Source organism: Ranitomeya imitator, chromosome 4 (genome assembly GCF_032444005.1).
Source record: "Ranitomeya imitator isolate aRanImi1 chromosome 4, aRanImi1.pri, whole genome shotgun sequence".
In the NCBI taxonomy this organism is placed as follows: Eukaryota; Metazoa; Chordata; class Amphibia; order Anura; family Dendrobatidae; genus Ranitomeya; species Ranitomeya imitator.
The window spans coordinates 260,948,562-260,966,504 of NC_091285.1; the positions used below are offsets into that span (position 1 = coordinate 260,948,562).

The 17,943-nt window shown below is 43.7% G+C and overlaps 1 long non-coding RNA gene across 2 annotated transcripts in view; it reads left to right on the top strand.

Moving 5' to 3' along the window:
• The first annotated feature begins 1,539 nt into the window (after positions 1-1,539).
• Positions 1,540-17,943, top strand: part of LOC138675914 (uncharacterized) — a 99,235-nt gene continuing 82,831 nt past the window's right edge. For both annotated transcript variants that reach the window (XR_011320730.1, XR_011320731.1), the window contains exon 1: positions 1,540-1,651. This is a non-coding gene — a long non-coding RNA (uncharacterized lncRNA). The remainder of the gene's footprint in view (positions 1,652-17,943) is intronic.

A 17,943-nucleotide genomic window follows, 5' to 3' on the forward strand; every position in this document is an offset into this window, starting at 1 on the left:
CTCTTGTTATTTTTGAGGGAAAAGAGTACTATATTTTTATCTCTTATTATTTTATGTAGAAAAATAATATTTATAGATTTTAATTACCTTTTTTGCAATTGACTCTGTTTCATTCTTTGCTGCCTTCATTTCCTTTTTACCCAATGTATTTTCCTCTTTTTAATGTTTTCTTGCTACTCATGTTTCCCGTAGGGTATATTTCGTTTACACATACAGGACCTATTTAGGATGCTTTTAAAAATTTCCCATTTATTTAGTGCGATTTAAGTCATCTCTGATATCTCAAAGTGTTTTTATAGCTGAACTGAATATCTTACCAAAGGATAAATGAGAACATTATGTCTTATGGTTTTATTACCTAAGCGACAATTCCCTTCACCCAGACATTTGATATTCTGTCCATTATTGTCAAAATTGTATTATGTATTAGAAATAATGATTTACTAAAGTGGTTGTTTCAGGATGGGAACTTTTATCCACATGCTGTAGAGGGCTAAAAGTTGAATGCTAATCTGAAATATGACCTTTGTAATATGTATGTATTATAGCAAACAATTACACTATATGGCAATGCTGTTTGTCTTCTGTAACTTGTACCATATCCTATAAAATTGTTAAGAAATTCAAAAGACCCACAAAATTGTTACTGTAAGAAGTCAAATAATATATATGGTCTATTGTAGCACAAACATCAGCGCTTAGATAATCATTGACAATAAATTACATAACTAATTTTTCACAACCATTTCTATCTTTCTTTTGGCTGAATTCCCAACAAGGTCAAATCTGAGAGGGAGCGTGCTTACTTTGTGCCTCTTAAATAAGCAGAACTTTTAGCAGGGTTACACAGCAACATAGTTTTATGGTTGAAAAAATATAGAATCGTAGTGTTAGAGTTGAAAGGGACCTTCAGGGTCATCATGTCCAACCCCCTGCTCAATGCAGGATTCACCAAGCCATCTTAGACAGATGTCTGTCCAGCCTCTGTTTGAAGACTTCCATTGAAGGAGAACTCACCACCTCTCATGGCAGCCTGTTCCACTCATTGATCACCCTCACTATCAAAAAGTTTTTTCTAATATCTAATCTGTATCTTCTCCCATTCGGTTTGCAATAAGGATGAAAAAAAAAGGCAAAAAAGACTACTTTGTTAGGGAATAACATTTCCCCCCCAAATATGTAAGTCAGTATAACAACAGCCCATTTCCCGAAATCTAATACCTATGCTTATTAATTATCATTATTACTATTATGACAAAAGACATCTAGGTCCTTTTTACACTCTAAGGAATTCACCATGAAAACTTCCTGCAGCAGATAATTCCATAGTCTCACTACTTTTACAGTAGTAAATCCCTTGCTAGGTTGGTGTTGACGTGGAACCCTTCTTTCTTTTAGATATAATAGATTCCTCCTTGTTAAATAAGTTGGAGGCTTGACACAGAAGTTGCAAATCATGTTTAACTTTGATAACTGTACATGGAGTTGATATATGCTATATAATTCCTGTGCTCACCCAGTTTAACCTTTTTCCTTGACGTCATGCCTCACATGAGCAATTCCAGTCTAGACATGACGAAGCTAGATGTGGCCTGTGCCTGCCACGCACTGATTCTCTGAAGGCGGCAACCCTGATTGTAGCTCACAGGTGGTGAGTTTTGCATGGTTGCTTTCGAGGTGAATGTGTCTCTGCCCGTGTGCACTAACAAAGTGGGCCGTGATGATGGGGCTTTGTGTGTGAAGTGAGTGTGGCTCTGCGGAGTGGGCTGGGCTATGTGGAGTGAGAGTGGCTTGATACATAAATACACACACATACACACACTCAGCTTTATACATATAGATGATGGCCTCACAGCTCCCTATATATAGCATGATGTCCCCCAACAGCTTGCTATTAGTGATGAGCAAGTGTACTCGTTACTCGGGTTTTCTGGAGCACGCTCGGGTTGTCTCCGAGTATTTGTAACTGCTCAGAGATTTAGTTTTTTTTTACACAGCTGCATGATTTACAGCTGCTAGCGAGCCTGAGTACATGTGGGGGTTGCCGGGTTGCTAGGGAATCTCCACATGTATTCAAGCTGTCTATCAGCTGTAAATCATGCAGCTGAGGCAAGGAAAACTAAATCTCCGAGCAGTTACAAATACTCAGAGATCACCCGAGCGTGCTCGGGAAAATCCGAGTAACGAGTATACTCGCTCATCACTACTTGCTATTTATAATATGATGTCCCCCTTCCATAGCTCCCTATATATAGCATAACGGGCACCACAGCTCCCTATGCACAAAATATTGACCTCCACAAATACCTATCTATAGCATGATGGCCCAAAAGCTGCACTATAAACAGGATGATAATCTCAACAACTCCTTAAATACAGTACAATGACCCCTACAGCTTCTTTCTGTACAGTATAATGCTACCACATCTTCCAATATATAGGATGATGTCCTCATATCTCCTTATATCCAGTATTATAGGCCTCACAGTTCCTCTATATGCAACATCATAGCCTTCACATATCTCCTATTTACAGTATGATGACCCCACAACTACCTATTTATAGTATCACCCCACAGCTCCCATTATACAATTTGATGGCCCTCACAACTCCCTATATACAGTATGTCGATCTCCACAGCTCCCTATATACAGTGTTATGGCCCCTACAGCTACCTAAACAATGTGTGAAGGCTTTCACAGCTCAGTATATACAGTATCATACCACCCACAGCTCCCCAATATAGAGTATGATGGCTTCAACTGCTCCCTACATATATTAATCTATTAGGCTCATGAGTAATTATGCAAATGGTAGCCACTACATGTAAATTAAATAGTACCTTAATTAATACAACCCTGGCAAAAATTATGGAATCACTGGCCTTGGAGGATGTTGATTCAGTTATTTAATTTTGTAGATAAAAAGCCGATTACAGACATGGCACAAAACTAAAGTCATTTCAAATGGCAACTTTCTGGCTTTAAGAAACACTAAACAAAATCAAGAACAAAAAATGTGGTAGTCAGTAATGGTTACTTTTTTTTAACCAAGCATAGGGGAAAAATTATGGAATCACTCAATTCTGAGGAAATAATTATGGAATCACCCTGGGCATTTTCATACCAAAAAATAACACCTGCATCAAATTAGATCTGCTTGTTAGTCTGCATCTAAAAAGGAGTGATCACACCTTGGAGAGCTGTTGCACCAAGTGGACTGACATGAATCATGGCTCCAACACAAGAGATGTCAATTGAAACAAAGGAGAGGATTATCAAACTATTAAAAGAGGCTAAGTCATCACGCAATGTTGCAAAAAATGTTGATTGTTCACAGTCAGCTGTGTCTAAAGTCTGGACCAGATATAAATAACATGGGAAGGTTGTTAAAGGCAAACATACTGGTAAATCAAGGAAGACATGACATCAAAGCTTGAAGACCGGAAACTTAAAGCAATATGTCTCCAAAACAGGAAATGCACAACAAAACAAATGAGGAATGAATGGGAGGAAACTGGAGTCAACATCTGTGACTGAATTGTAAGATGCCGCCTAAAGGAAAAGAGATTGACATACAGAAAAGCTAAACGAAAGCGATCATTAACACCTAAACAAAAAAAAGCAAGGTCATAATGGGCTAAGGAATAGCAATCATGGACTGTGGATGACTGGATGAAAGTCATATTCAGTGATGAATCACGAATCTGCATTGGGCAAGGTGATGATGCTGGAACTTTTGTTTGGTGCCGTTCCAATGAGATTTATAAAGATGACTGCCTGAAGAGAACATACAAATTTCCACAGTCATAGATGATATGGGGCTTCATGTCAGGCAAAGGCCCTGGAGAAATGGATGTCATTACATCTTCAATAAATGCACAAGATTATGTTGATATTTTGGACACTTTTCTTATCACATCAATTGAAAGGATGTTTGGGGATGATGAAATCATTTTTTAAGATGATAATGCATCCTGCCATAGAGCAAAAGCTGTGAAAACATTCCTTGAAAAAAGACACATAAGGTCAATGTCATGGCCTGCAAATAGTCCGGATCTCAATCCAATTGAAAATCTTTGGTGGAAGTTGAAGAAAATGGTCCATGACAAGGCTCCAACCTGCAAAGCTGATCAGGCAACAGCAATCAGAGAAAGTTGGAGCCAGATTGATGAAGAGTACTGTTTGACACTCATTAAGTCCATGCCTCAGAGACTGCAAGCTGTTATAAAAGCCATAGGTGGTGCAACAATATACTAGTGATGTGTTGGAGTGATTTTTTTGTTTTTCATGATTCCATAATTTTTTCCTCAAAATTGAGTAATTCCATAATTTTTCCCCATGCTTGGTTAAAAAAAATGTAACCATTACTGGCTACCACATTTTTTGTTCTTGATTTCTTTTAGTGTTTCTTAAAGCCAGAACGTTGCCATTTGAAATGACTTTAGTTTTGTGCCATGTCTGTGATATGCTTTTTTTCTACAAAATTAAACAACTGAATGAACATCCTCCAAGGCCTGTGATTCCATAATTTTTACCAGGGGTTGTAATGTTGTAGTATAATTAGTCATATTGCAATTAACCCCTTCACAACATCCAACGTACATGTATGGTGCATTTCGGAAGCATGTGTTTGGAACGGGCTCCCACAGTGACTCCACCCCATATCCAGCAGGTGATGCCTGTGTATTACAGCCAGGACCTGCCGCTAACAATGCACATATGTTATATCGTGGAGTTCAGAAAAGTTTGATCTATCAAAAATAGTAAAACAATTAACCAGATCAGTTAACACAAAAAATTCAAGAATGACAAAATTATGTTTTTGAGTTGCCACAAAAAGGCTGTAACAAGCGATCAAAAAGTCCCTTCTATCCAAAAATGGTACTAATAAAACCATAGTCTCACCCTACAAAAAATAGTCTATCGCACAGCTCAGTCGGCTAAAAAATACAAATGCTACAGGTCTTGGAAAATGGTGACATAACCCAACAAATTTTTTTTTTGCAAACTTCCGATTTTTTTTTCACCACTAAAATGATGAAAAATTTGGACATGTTGGGTAATGCTGTAATCATATTGATAAGGAGAATATTTTTTACCACAAAATTTACATCGTAAAAACAATTCCCAAAAACAATGTCAGAATTGTTTTTTTTTTCAAAATTTCACCACACTTGTAATTTTTTTTCCCATCGTCCTTTAAAATATGTGGTAAAATAAATAGTGTCATTCAAAAGTACAACTTGTCCTACAAAAAACAAGCCCTATGTGGACAGAGTTATGGCTGTGGGAAGAAGTGGAGGAAAAAACGAAAACACAAAAATGATAATTGTCCGTGACGTGAAGGGATTAAACATGTGTTCATGATGTGTGTGTAAGTAACACCTTGGCCTGTTTTCTTTATATTACATAGTAATTTTCCACTCACAGTTATGTAATATCTTCAATGCTGTGAATACTCACCTTATGTCTTTCACATTAGCCTCAGACTCTTCGGCTGGGATATGCATTTTCAGCTTTTCTCTGTTTCCACTATGACCTCATTGAATGCTTGCTTTGTTCATTACAGGCTTGATAGAACATGACATATGAAGAAAGCATTCTTGTTATGAAGCACTTCACACAGCTTCTAATTATTTGTGCGGCTCATATACAGTGCCTTGCGAAAGTATTCGGCCCCCTGGAACTTTTCAACCTTTTTCCCACATATGCTTCAAACATAAAGATACCAAATGTAAATTTTTGGTGAAGAATCAACAACAAATGGAACACAGTTGTGAAGTTGAACGAAATTTATTGGTTATTTTAAATTTTTTGTGGAAATTTAAAAACTGAAAAGTGGGGTATGTAATATTATACGGTCCCTTTTCTTTCAGTGCAGCAAACTCACTTCTGCAGTTCATTGTGGATCTCTGAATGATCCAATGTTGTCCTAAATGCCTAATGATGATAAATATAATCCACATGTGTGTAATCAAGTCTCCGTATAAATGCACCTGCTCTGTGATAGTCTCAGGGTTCTGTTTGAAGCACTGAGAGCATCATGAAGACCAAGGAACACAACAGGCAGGTCCATGATACTGTTGTGGAGAAATTTAAAGCCAGATTTGGATACAAAATGATTTCCAAAACTTTAAACATCCCAAGGAGCAATGTGCAAGTGATCATATTGAAATGGAAGGAGTATCATACCACTGTAAATCTACCAAGACCCGGCCGCCCCTCTAAACTTTCATCTCAAACAAGGAGAAGACTGATCAGAGATGCAGCCAAGAGGCCCATGATCACTCTGGATGAATTGCAGAGATCTACAGCTGAGGTGGGACAGTCTGTCCATAGGACAACAATCAGTCGTACACTGCACATATCTGGCCTTTATGGAAGAATGGCAGGAAGAAAGCCATTTCTCAAAGATTTCCATAAAAAGTGTTGTTTAAAGTTTGCAACAAGCCACATGGGAGACACACCAAACATGTGGAAGGTGCTCTGGTCAGATGAAATCAAAATTGAACTTTTTGGCAACAATGCCAAGCGATATGTTTGGCGTAATGGCAACACAGCTCATCATAATGAACACACCATCCCCACTGTCAAACATGGTGGTGGCAGCATCATGGTTTGGGCCTGCTTTTCTTCAGCAGGGACAGGGAATATGGTTAAAATTGATGGGAAGATGGATGGAGCCAAATACAGGACCATTCTTAAAGAAAACCTGTTGGAGTCTGCAAAAGACCTGAGACTGGGACGGAGATTTGTCTTCCAACAAGACAATGATCCCAAACATAAAGCAAAATCTACAATGGAATGGTTCATAAATAAAGGTATCCAGGTGTTAGAATGGCCAAGTCAAAGTCTGGACCTCAATCCAATCGAGAGTCTGTGGAAAGATCTGAAAACTGCTGCTCACAAACGATCTCCATCAAACCTCACTGAGCTCGAGCTGTTTGCCGAGGAAGAATGGGCAAGAATCTCAGTCTCTCCATGTACAAAACTGATAGAAACATACCCAAAGCGACTTGCAGCTTTAATTGCAGCAAAAGGTGGTGCGAAAAAGTATTACGTTAAAGGGGCCCCACTTTTCAATTTTTGTTTTTCCAAAAAAATTAAAGTAACCAATAAATTTCGTTCAACTTTACAATTGTGTTCCACTTGTTGTGCGCTGCTTCCTGTCCTCTCCGCACCTTCTACTGTATGAGCGGTCACATGGGGCTGCTCATTTACAGCAATGAATATGCGGCTCCACCCCTATGGGAGGTGGAGCCGCATATTCATGACTGTAATCGGCGGCCCCACGTGACCGCTCATACAGTAGAAGGTGCAGCCAAGACAGGAAGCAGCGCCAGCCAGCGAGGGAGCCGGGTGAGTATTTTAATAACAGCGGGGGGGGGGAAGGGCGCACAGGAGGTGGGAGGGCGGTGGGGACATGGAGCTTTATTTTAAACACGATTATTCATATCTTCTCTACAGCAAATGCTGCTGCAGGGAAGATATGAATGGGGCTTCAGCACCAGTGGGGGGGGACAGCGCTTAATGTAGCGCTGTCTCCTGCACGACACACGGACTGCGCACGGACAACGTCCGTGTGCGGTACGTGTTTTACATGGACCCATTGACTTTAATGGGTCTGTGTAATCCGTGCGCTCCCACGAACACTGACATGTCTCCGTGTTTGGCACATGGAGACACGGTCCGCAAAAAATCAATGACATCTGCACAGATGCATTGATTTCACTGTGTCTACGTGTGTCAGTGGCTCCGGTACGTGAGGAAACTGTCACCTCACGCACCGGAGCCACTGTCGTGTGAAACTGGCCTAAGGAAAAGCCAGGTGATGCAAATTTCCCAGCTTGCTAAAAAAAAGCCTCCTCTAATCTTGTGTCAAAAAACAAAAGCCATGGGTTCTTCTAAGCAGTTGTCTAGCACTTGGAAAATAAAAATGGTGGAGACCCTCAAAGCAGGAGTAGGATATAAGAAGCTAGCAAAGAGTTTTCAAGATTCCCTTTCCTCAGTTCAAAATTTAATTAAGAAATGGCAATTAACAGGTACAGTGGAGGTCAAGATAAGGTCTGGAAGGCCAAGCTAAATTTCAGTGAGAGCTACTTGTATTGTTACTAGAAAAGCAAATCAAAATCCTCGCTTGACTACAAAAGACATTCAGAAAGATTTAGCAGACTCTGGAGTTGTGATACATTGTTCTGCTGTTCAAAAACACCTGCACAAATATGGCCTTCATGAAAGAGTCATCAGCAGAAAGCCTCTCCTGTGTCTTCACCATAAAATTCAGCATCAGAAGTATGCAAAAAAAATCTAAACAAGGCTGATGCATTTTGGAAATAAGTCCTATGGATCGATTAAGTTGAAATATAACTCTTTGGCCACAATATTCAAAGGTATGTGTGAAAAAAAAGGGCACAGAATTTCAGGAAAAGAACATTTCGCCAACCATTAAGCATGGGGGTGGAGAATCATGCTTTGGGGTTATGTTACAGCCAATAGCATGGGGAACATTTCACGAGTAGAGGAAAGAATTGATTCAATGAAATTTCAACAACATTCTTAATGCAAACATAATACTACCTTTAAAAAAGTTGAAAAGAGGATGGCTCCTACAAATTGAAAATGATCCATCAACATACGTCAAAATCCACAATAGACAACCTGAAGCTGAAGGTTTTACAATGGCCCTGACAGTCCCCTGCTCAGAACATTATTGAAAATCTGTGGCTAGACCTCAAAATAGCAGTGCATGCAAGACAACCCAGGAATCTCACAGAACTGGAAGAATTTTCCAAGGAAGAATGGATGAAAATCCCTCAAATAAGAATTGAAAAAACTCTTGGCTGGCTACAAAAAGCAGTAATACTTTCAAAAGGTGGTGCTACTAGGTATTAGCCATATAGGATGCCCAAACTTTTACATCGGCCCATTTTTCTTTTTTGAAATATTAAAGATGAAAATATATATATATATTTATCTAAAAAGCAAAAGAAATATGTCATCTTTATCTTTAGGTCTTTCAGAGATAATTTCATCTTCAGCTTGTTTAAATGTTCAAAAAAAACAGCCATTTTGACCAGGGGTGCCCAAACTTTTGTATGCCACTATACACATGTATATTATATAGTTTTTAAATATTTTCAAAATATTAATCCCAAATCTGTGATGTGCACCTGTATTAAACCCTATTAAGTCAATACTTTGTAGGACCACCTATTGCTGCAATTACTGTATTTTTCAGATTATAAAAGGTTCTTTTTTCCCCAAAATTTGAGGGAAAAAAGGGGGTGCATCTTATAATCCGAATGTAGCTTACCAGCTGAGGTGGGTGCAAGGTTCCAGGGTCGCGGCTGCAGGAAGCTTTTGGTGGCAGGAGTGGGGCAATGCTGCGGGTCTCAGGCTAGTAGAAAGGGGTGTTTTGTCAGCCCAGAGCCCCCGCAATTTTGATGCTTTTCAATATGGTGGACTCTGGCTCCTAAGATCTCAATTGCGTATGAGCCGCCTCCGGCGGCCATTTTCCCGAAGTCCACCACATTGAAAAACATGACAAGTGCGGAGTCTTCGGCCTCTCACAAAATGGCGGTGAAGCCCCCACACTGCCGAACACCACCTCCTACCAGCCTGGGTCCTGCAACATCTTCTGCCTCTGCCAGCTTCCTGCAGCAACGACCCTGCCACCTGGGACCCCGCTCCACCACCGCCACCCCCACAGGTAAGCTACATAAAAGTTTATTATAAGATTCACCATGATTTTATTTAAAACATTTTTTTCCTACTATTCTCCCCAAAATTTGGTGCATGTGTTATAATCTGTGTATTTTATAATCCACAAAATACGGTACTGCTGCAAGTCCTTTGGGGTACATTTCTACAAGCTTTGCACATCTGGAGGCTGAATTTTTTGTCTATTCTTCTTTGCAAACTAAATCTAGCTCAGTTACATTGGATGGAGAGCATCTGTGAAAAAGCAATTTTCAAGTCTTGCAGTAGATTCTCAATGGGATTTATGTTTGGACTTTGACTGGGATATTGAAACACAAGAATATGCTTTGATATAAACCATTCCATTGTGGCTCTGGCAGTATGGTTAGGGTTGTTGTCCTGCTGGACGGTAAATATATGCCTCAGTCTCAAGTCTTTTGCAGCCACTCACAGTTTTTTCTCTATGATTGCCCTGTATTTAGCGCCATCCATGAGTTCTGACCAGCTTCACTGTCCCTTCTGAAGAAAAGCATCCCCTCAGCATGATGCTGCCACCACCAAATGTGATATTGGAGATGGTACTTTCAGGGTGATGTGAGCTGTTCGGTTTTTTGTCACACATAGCGTTTTACAATTAGCCCAAAAAGTTCTACTTTAGTCTAATCTGACCAAAGCACCTGCTTCCACTTGCTTGCTGTGTCCCCTACATGGCTTTTTGCAAACTGCAAACTGGACTTCTTATGGCTTGCTTTCAAAAATGTCTATATTCTGAGAATAAATACTGAGAATAAACTGAGAAAAAATTACACACACGTGAACTCAATTTGCTAATTATGTGACTTCTGGATTCTATTAATTACTCAGGATTTTATTAGGGGTATTGAATTACAGGAGGCTGAATACAAATGCAAGTCACAATTTTCAGATTTATATATTTTTTTAAATTTAAGGAAACCATGTATCATTTTCTTTACAAGTACTTGCTACTTTGTGTTGGTACATCAGATAAAGTCCCAATAAAATACCTTAACACTTGCAAGAAAAAGGGTTACAATGTTTTGAAATTTTACTTTCAGACTCCATATTTCACCCTCCACTAAAGCTTCGAACGTAAGACTACCATCATTTTATAATCAATCATCTTGGCTATCTCATGCATACCGTAATATCTCACAACTATTTTGCATATCATGTGAAACAATGTGGAAAAGCTCACGTGGCATGAATAGATTTCCAAGGCACTGTGTATATATATATATATATATATATATCTATAATATAACGCTGGGAGCGTCACTCTGTCCGAAGCCTCTATAGACTGCGCAAGCGCAAGCGCCGGTGCAGTCTGGGCCTCACAGAGCGACGCTCCCGGGAGATCGCGGTGTGCGTTCACACTGAACACACACCGCGATCTCCACCGCAGAAGCAGGGACCGCCAGGAGGGTGAGTATCGGCCTATATTCACCTGTCCCCGTTCCATCGCTGAGCGGCGCCATCTTCCCGGTCTTCGGTCTGTGGCCTTCAGTTCAGAGGGCGCGATGACGCGCTTAATGCGCGCCGGCGCCGCCCTCTGACTGAACAGTCACAGCCAGGAGACCGGGAAGATGGCGGCGCTCAGCGATGGAACGCCGGACAGGTGAGTATAGTAAGTGCTGGGGGGCCTGAGCTGGCGGCGATACCGGCACCTGACCCCCACAGCGCGCCGGTGTCCCCGCCTGCTCAGGCCCCCCAGCACTCGGCGCCGACCGGGTCAGAGGCAGTATGGGGACGCAGGATGGGAGCAGCACATAAGGATGGGGACGCAGGATGGGAGCAGCACATAAGGATGGGGACGCAGGATGGGAGCAGCACATAAGGATGGGGACGCAGGATGGGAGCAGCACATAAGGATGGGGACGCAGGATGGGAGCAGCACATAAGGATGGGGACGCAGGATGGAGCAGCACATAAGGATGGGGACGCAGGATGGAGCAGCACATAAGGATGGGGACGCAGGATGGAGCAGCACATAAGGATGGGGACGCAGGATGGAGCAGCACATAAGGATGGGGACGCAGGATGGGAGCAGCACATAAGGATGGGGACGCAGGATGGAGCAGCACATAAGGATGGGGACGCAGGATGGGAGCAGCACATAAGGATGGGGACGCAGGATGGGAGCAGCACATAAGGATGGGGACGCAGGATGGGAGCAGCACATAAGGATGGGGACGCAGGATGGGAGCAGCACATAAGGATGGGGACGCAGGATGGAGCAGCACATAAGGATGGGGACGCAGGATGGAGCAGCACATAAGGATGGGGACGCAGGATGGAGCTGCACATAAGGATGGGGACGCAGGATGGAGCAGCACATAAGGATGGGGACGCAGGATGGAGCAGCACATAAGGATGGGGACGCAGGATGGAGCAGCACATAAGGATGGGGACGCAGGATGGAGCAGCACATAAGGATGGGGACGCAGGATGGGAGCAGCACATAAGGATGGGGACGCAGGATGGAGCAGCACATAAGGATGGGGACGCAGGATGCAGCAGCACATAAGGATGGGGACGCAGGATGCAGCAGCACATAAGGATGGGGATGCAGGATGGAGCAGCACATAAGGATGGGGACGCAGGATGGAGCAGCACATAAGGATGGGGACGCAGGATGGAGCAGCACATAAGGATGGGGACGCAGGATGCAGCAGCACATAAGGATGGGGACGCAGGATGGAGCAGCACATAAGGATGGGGACGCAGGATGGGAGCAGCACATAAGGATGGGGACGCAGGATGGGAGCAGCACATAAGGATGGGGACGCAGGATGGGAGCAGCACATAAGGATGGGGACGCAGGATGGGAGCAGCACATAAGGATGGGGACGCAGGATGGGAGCAGCACATAAGGATGGGGACGCAGGATGGAGCAGCACATAAGGATGGGGACGCAGGATGCAGCAGCACATAAGGATGGGGACGCAGGATGGAGCAGCACATAAGGATGGGGACGCAGGATGGAGCAGCACATAAGGATGGGGACGCAGGATGGAGCAGCACATAAGGATGGGGACGCAGGATGGAGCAGCACATAAGGATGGGGACGCAGGATGGAGCAGCACATAAGGATGGGGACGCAGGATGGGAGCAGCACATAAGGATGGGGACGCAGGATGGAGCAGCACATAAGGATGGGGACGCAGGATGCAGCAGCACATAAGGATGGGGACGCAGGATGCAGCAGCACATAAGGATGGGGACGCAGGATGGAGCAGCACATAAGGATGGGGACGCAGGATGGAGCAGCACATAAGGATGGGGACGCAGGATGGAGCAGCACATAAGGATGGGGACGCAGGATGCAGCAGCACATAAGGATGGGGACGCAGGATGGAGCAGCACATAACAGTATGGGGACACAGGATGGAGCAGGACATAAGGATGGGGACGCAGGATGGAGCAGCACATAAGGATGGGGACGCAGGATGGAGCAGGACATAAGGATGGGGACGCAGGATGGAGCAGCACATAAGGATGGGGACGCAGGATGGGAGCAGCACATAAGGATGGGGACGCAGGATGGGAGCAGCACATAAGGATGGGGACGCAGGATGGGAGCAGCACATAAGGATGGGGACGCAGGATGGAGCAGCACATAAGGATGGGGACGCAGGATGGAGCAGCACATAAGGATGGGGACGCAGGATGGAGCTGCACATAAGGATGGGGACGCAGGATGGAGCAGCACATAAGGATGGGGACGCAGGATGGAGCAGCACATAAGGATGGGGACGCAGGATGGAGCAGCACATAAGGATGGGGACGCAGGATGGAGGAGCACATAAGGATGGGGACGCAGGATGGGAGCAGCACATAAGGATGGGGACGCAGGATGGAGCAGCACATAAGGATGGGGACGCAGGATGGGAGCAGCACATAAGGATGGGGACGCAGGATGGAGCAGCACATAAGGATGGGGACGCAGGATGCAGCAGCACATAAGGATGGGGACGCAGGATGGAGCAGCACATAAGGATGGGGACGCAGGATGGAGCAGCACATAAGGATGGGGACGCAGGATGGAGCAGCACATAAGGATGGGGACGCAGGATGCAGCAGCACATAAGGATGGGGACGCAGGATGCAGCAGCACATAAGGATGGGGACGCAGGATGGAGCAGCACATAAGGATGGGGACGCAGGATGGGAGCAGCACATAAGGATGGGGACACAGGATGGGAGCAGCACATAAGGATGGGGACGCAGGATGGGAGCAGCACATAAGGATGGGGACGCAGGATGGAGCAGCACATAAGGATGGGGACGCAGGATGGAGCAGCACATAAGGATGGGGACGCAGGATGGAGCAGCACATAAGGATGGGGACGCAGGATGGGAGCAGCACATAAGGATGGGGACGCAGGATGGAGCAGCACATAAGGATGGGGACGCAGGATGGGAGCAGCACATAAGGATGGGGACGCAGGATGGGAGCAGCACATAAGGATGGGGACGCAGGATGGGAGCAGCACATAAGGATGGGGACGCAGGATGGGAGCAGCACATAAGGATGGGGACGCAGGATGGAGCAGCACATAAGGATGGGGACGCAGGATGGAGCAGCACATAAGGATGGGGACGCAGGATGGGAGCAGCACATAAGGATGGGGACGCAGGATGCAGCAGCACATAAGGATGGGGACGCAGGATGGAGCAGCACATAAGGATGGGGACGCAGGATGGAGCAGCACATAAGGATGGGGACGCAGGATGGAGCAGCACATAAGGATGGGGACGCAGGATGCAGCAGCACATAAGGATGGGGACGCAGGATGGAGCAGCACATAAGGATGGGGACGCAGGATGGAGCAGCACATAAGGATGGGGACGCAGGATGGAGCAGCACATAAGGATGGGGACGCAGGATGGAGCAGCACATAACAGTATGGGGACGCAGGATGGAGCAGCACATAAGGATGGGGACGCAGGATGGAGCAGCACATAAGGATGGGGACGCAGGATGCAGCATGAACATAAGGATGGGGACGCAGGATGGAGCAGCACATAAGGATGGGGACGCAGGATGCAGCAGCACATAAGGATGGGGACGCAGGATGGAGCAGTGCATGACAGGATGGGGACGCATGATGGAGCAGCGCATGACAGGATGGGGACGCAGGATGGAGCAGCACATGACAGGATGGGGATGCAGGATGGGAGCAGCGCATCACAGGATGGGAGCAGCGCATCACAGGATGGGGACGCAGGATGGGAGCAGCGCATGACAGGATGGGGACGCAGGATGGGAGCAGCGCATGACAGGAAAGGGAACGCAGGATGGAGCAGCACATGACAGGATGGGGACGCAGGATGGAGCAGCACATGACAGGATGGGGACGCAGGATGGAGCAGCACATGACAGGATGGGGACGCAGGATGGAGCAGCGCATGACAGGATGGGGACGCAGGATGGAGCAGCACATACCATGATGGAGACAATATACCAATATAAATCCTCGCCACCCGGGCATAGAACGGGTTCAATAGCTAGTATATATATATATAAACATACAGTATATATACATATACTCCTCATATCAGCGTAAGGCTATTTTTAATTCATACAATTAATATAATCTGAGCTGAAGAAGACAAGAAAAACTTGAAATGAAAGGCCATAGGCCACACAAATAAATCCTAATATAAAAGGCAGGGACTTCAAATACCAATCCTACAAGAACAGGGAGTCATACAACCACAAACTATATAAAAATACAAATTCTATTAGCATGACATGAAACACAATAATAAACAGATTAATGATAAAATCCGAATAAAAGGTGAAGATTCAAGGAAAAACAACATGGTACAATGCACAATGTCTGGAGGGGCAAAAGCAGCAAAAATACCTAGAATACGTCCATATCAAAAATTAGTCACATGGTAATGTCCACAGTGAAACAGGAAAACATGACCAATGCTGGATCAATAAATGTGGTGAGAAGTTAGTATAAAGATTCAAAGAGGCAATATACAGTATGGTCAATCACTCTTGTATGGGTTGTACACACTCGATTTTGCTTGAGTCTTCACTTTTGATTCAGATTTTATTATTCCTCTGTTTATTATTGTATTTCATGTTATTCTACTAATAATTTTAATTTGATATATCTGGTGGCTGCATGACTCCCTGATTTTGTAGGATATATAGTTTTGATTACTGCTGCATCCTACCTGCCCTTTAACCCCTTCATGCTGCTACCAATTTCCATTTTTGTGTTTGTTTTTGTTATCCCCTATTTCCCAGAGCACTATCTCTTATTTTCTGACCACATAGACATATGAGGGCTTGTTTTTTGCTGGATGAGTTGTACTTTTAAATGACAAAATTTATTTTACCACATAGTGTATTGAACAAAGTGAAAAAAATTCCAAGTGCAGCAAAATTGTGAAACAAATACAATTCTGACATTGTTTTTAGGGAATTGTTTTTAGGGTGTACATTTTATGGATAAAATTACCATGCAATATGATTCTCCTCATCAATACAATTATGAATATGACAAACATGTCCATTTTTTTGTTGTAACTTTAGTTGTACAAAAAAAAATCCGAAGTTTACAAAAAAAAAATTTTTGTTGGGTTATGTCACCATTTTCCGAGTACATGTGGCAGTTTTTTTTTTTAAATTCGTTTATTGGTTCAGAATAAACAAACATTACACACATTTGCATTATCATCATTGATTATACCTTGGAATACAAATAGATGCAAAACATCGTTATACCAAAGATTACAAAGGTTGCGTAGTGTGCATGTTGAATCATTAGATCCTTATAAGAAAATACCTAATATACAACTTTAACAACTTTAACCATTAATAGTGAGTCGCCAAAAGAAAAATAGATTTAAATTTTGCTCTATAAGCGATGCCCCTGAAAACCACAAGCCCACCTTTCTATGTAGATGTCTAATCAGTGCAAACTATAGGGTACTATAAGAGGAATTCCATCTGCCCCATATCTTTTCGAATTTACCCGGACAACCTCTATTGTGATACATTGTTTTTTCGTATGGGATGATCGAGTTCACTAGATCAATCCAAACTCTAAGGGTCGGGGGGGGGGGAGCTACCCATCCATCTTAATGCCAACACTTTCCATGCCAGAAAGAGTGTCTCACGGAGAAAGATCCCAGTATAGTGGTCCCAGGACTCCTCGTCCCACACCCCGAACAAACAGGTCAATGGTCTGAGCGGGACAGGGATTGACAGTATAGACGTTAGTAACGTCGTGACCTCTCTCCAGTATTGAAGAACTACAGGGCATCTCCAAATCATATGAATAAGATCTGCATCAGGCATATGACACCGTAAGCAATCTGACGAATGTAGACGACCCATTTTAAAGAGTCGTGTCGGGGTCAAATAGGCCTGATATACTATATACAACTGAGTCATCCTATTATTGACTGAGGGGGAAACTTTAGTTGGAGATTCCAGAATATCCTCCCATTCTTCTTCCAGTACATCCGGAAGGAGTTCCCCCCATTTCCCTCTGACAGAATTGATGACAGACCCATCTCCCATGGATAGTAGATATGTATATAGAGTGGAAATGAGACCTTGAGGACCCTGTGAGTTAAGGATACCTATCAAAGGTAAAGAAGAGATCGACCGACCCGTATCTACATTCCGTATGTGCGATTGGAAGGCTGACCTTAATTGCAAATACCGAAAGAACTGAGACCTCTGGATATTGTAACTATTCTGTAATTGTTCAAAAGTCACAAAAACCCCCTGGTCATGTATGTCGCTCACCGAGAGAACACCGCAGGAAACCCAAAAATCAGTAGATGGGTGATTCAGCAATTTTGGTAGATAACTATTATAACACAGTGGCATTTCAGCTATAACATCTACAAAATTAATAACTTTTTTAATTTGTCTCCATACCAATCTCGCCAGCCGGAGCATAGGCAACAGACGACAAGCACCAATTTTCTCCATTTCCAAGAAACCTAGCGGGCAGTCAATCCGGGCAGAATGAATTAAATGACTCTCGGAATTAGGCAGGGAGCTATTAGGCATCCACTTACTAATCGCCTTAGCCTGCCCGGCAAGGTAATACAGATAGAGGTCTGGCAGGGCCGCCCCACCCCCCTTTTTTGGTCTTTGCAGAACAGATACCGTATATACTCGAGTATAAGCCGAGATTTTCAGCCCATTTTTTGGGGCTGAAAGTCCCCTTCTCGGCTTATA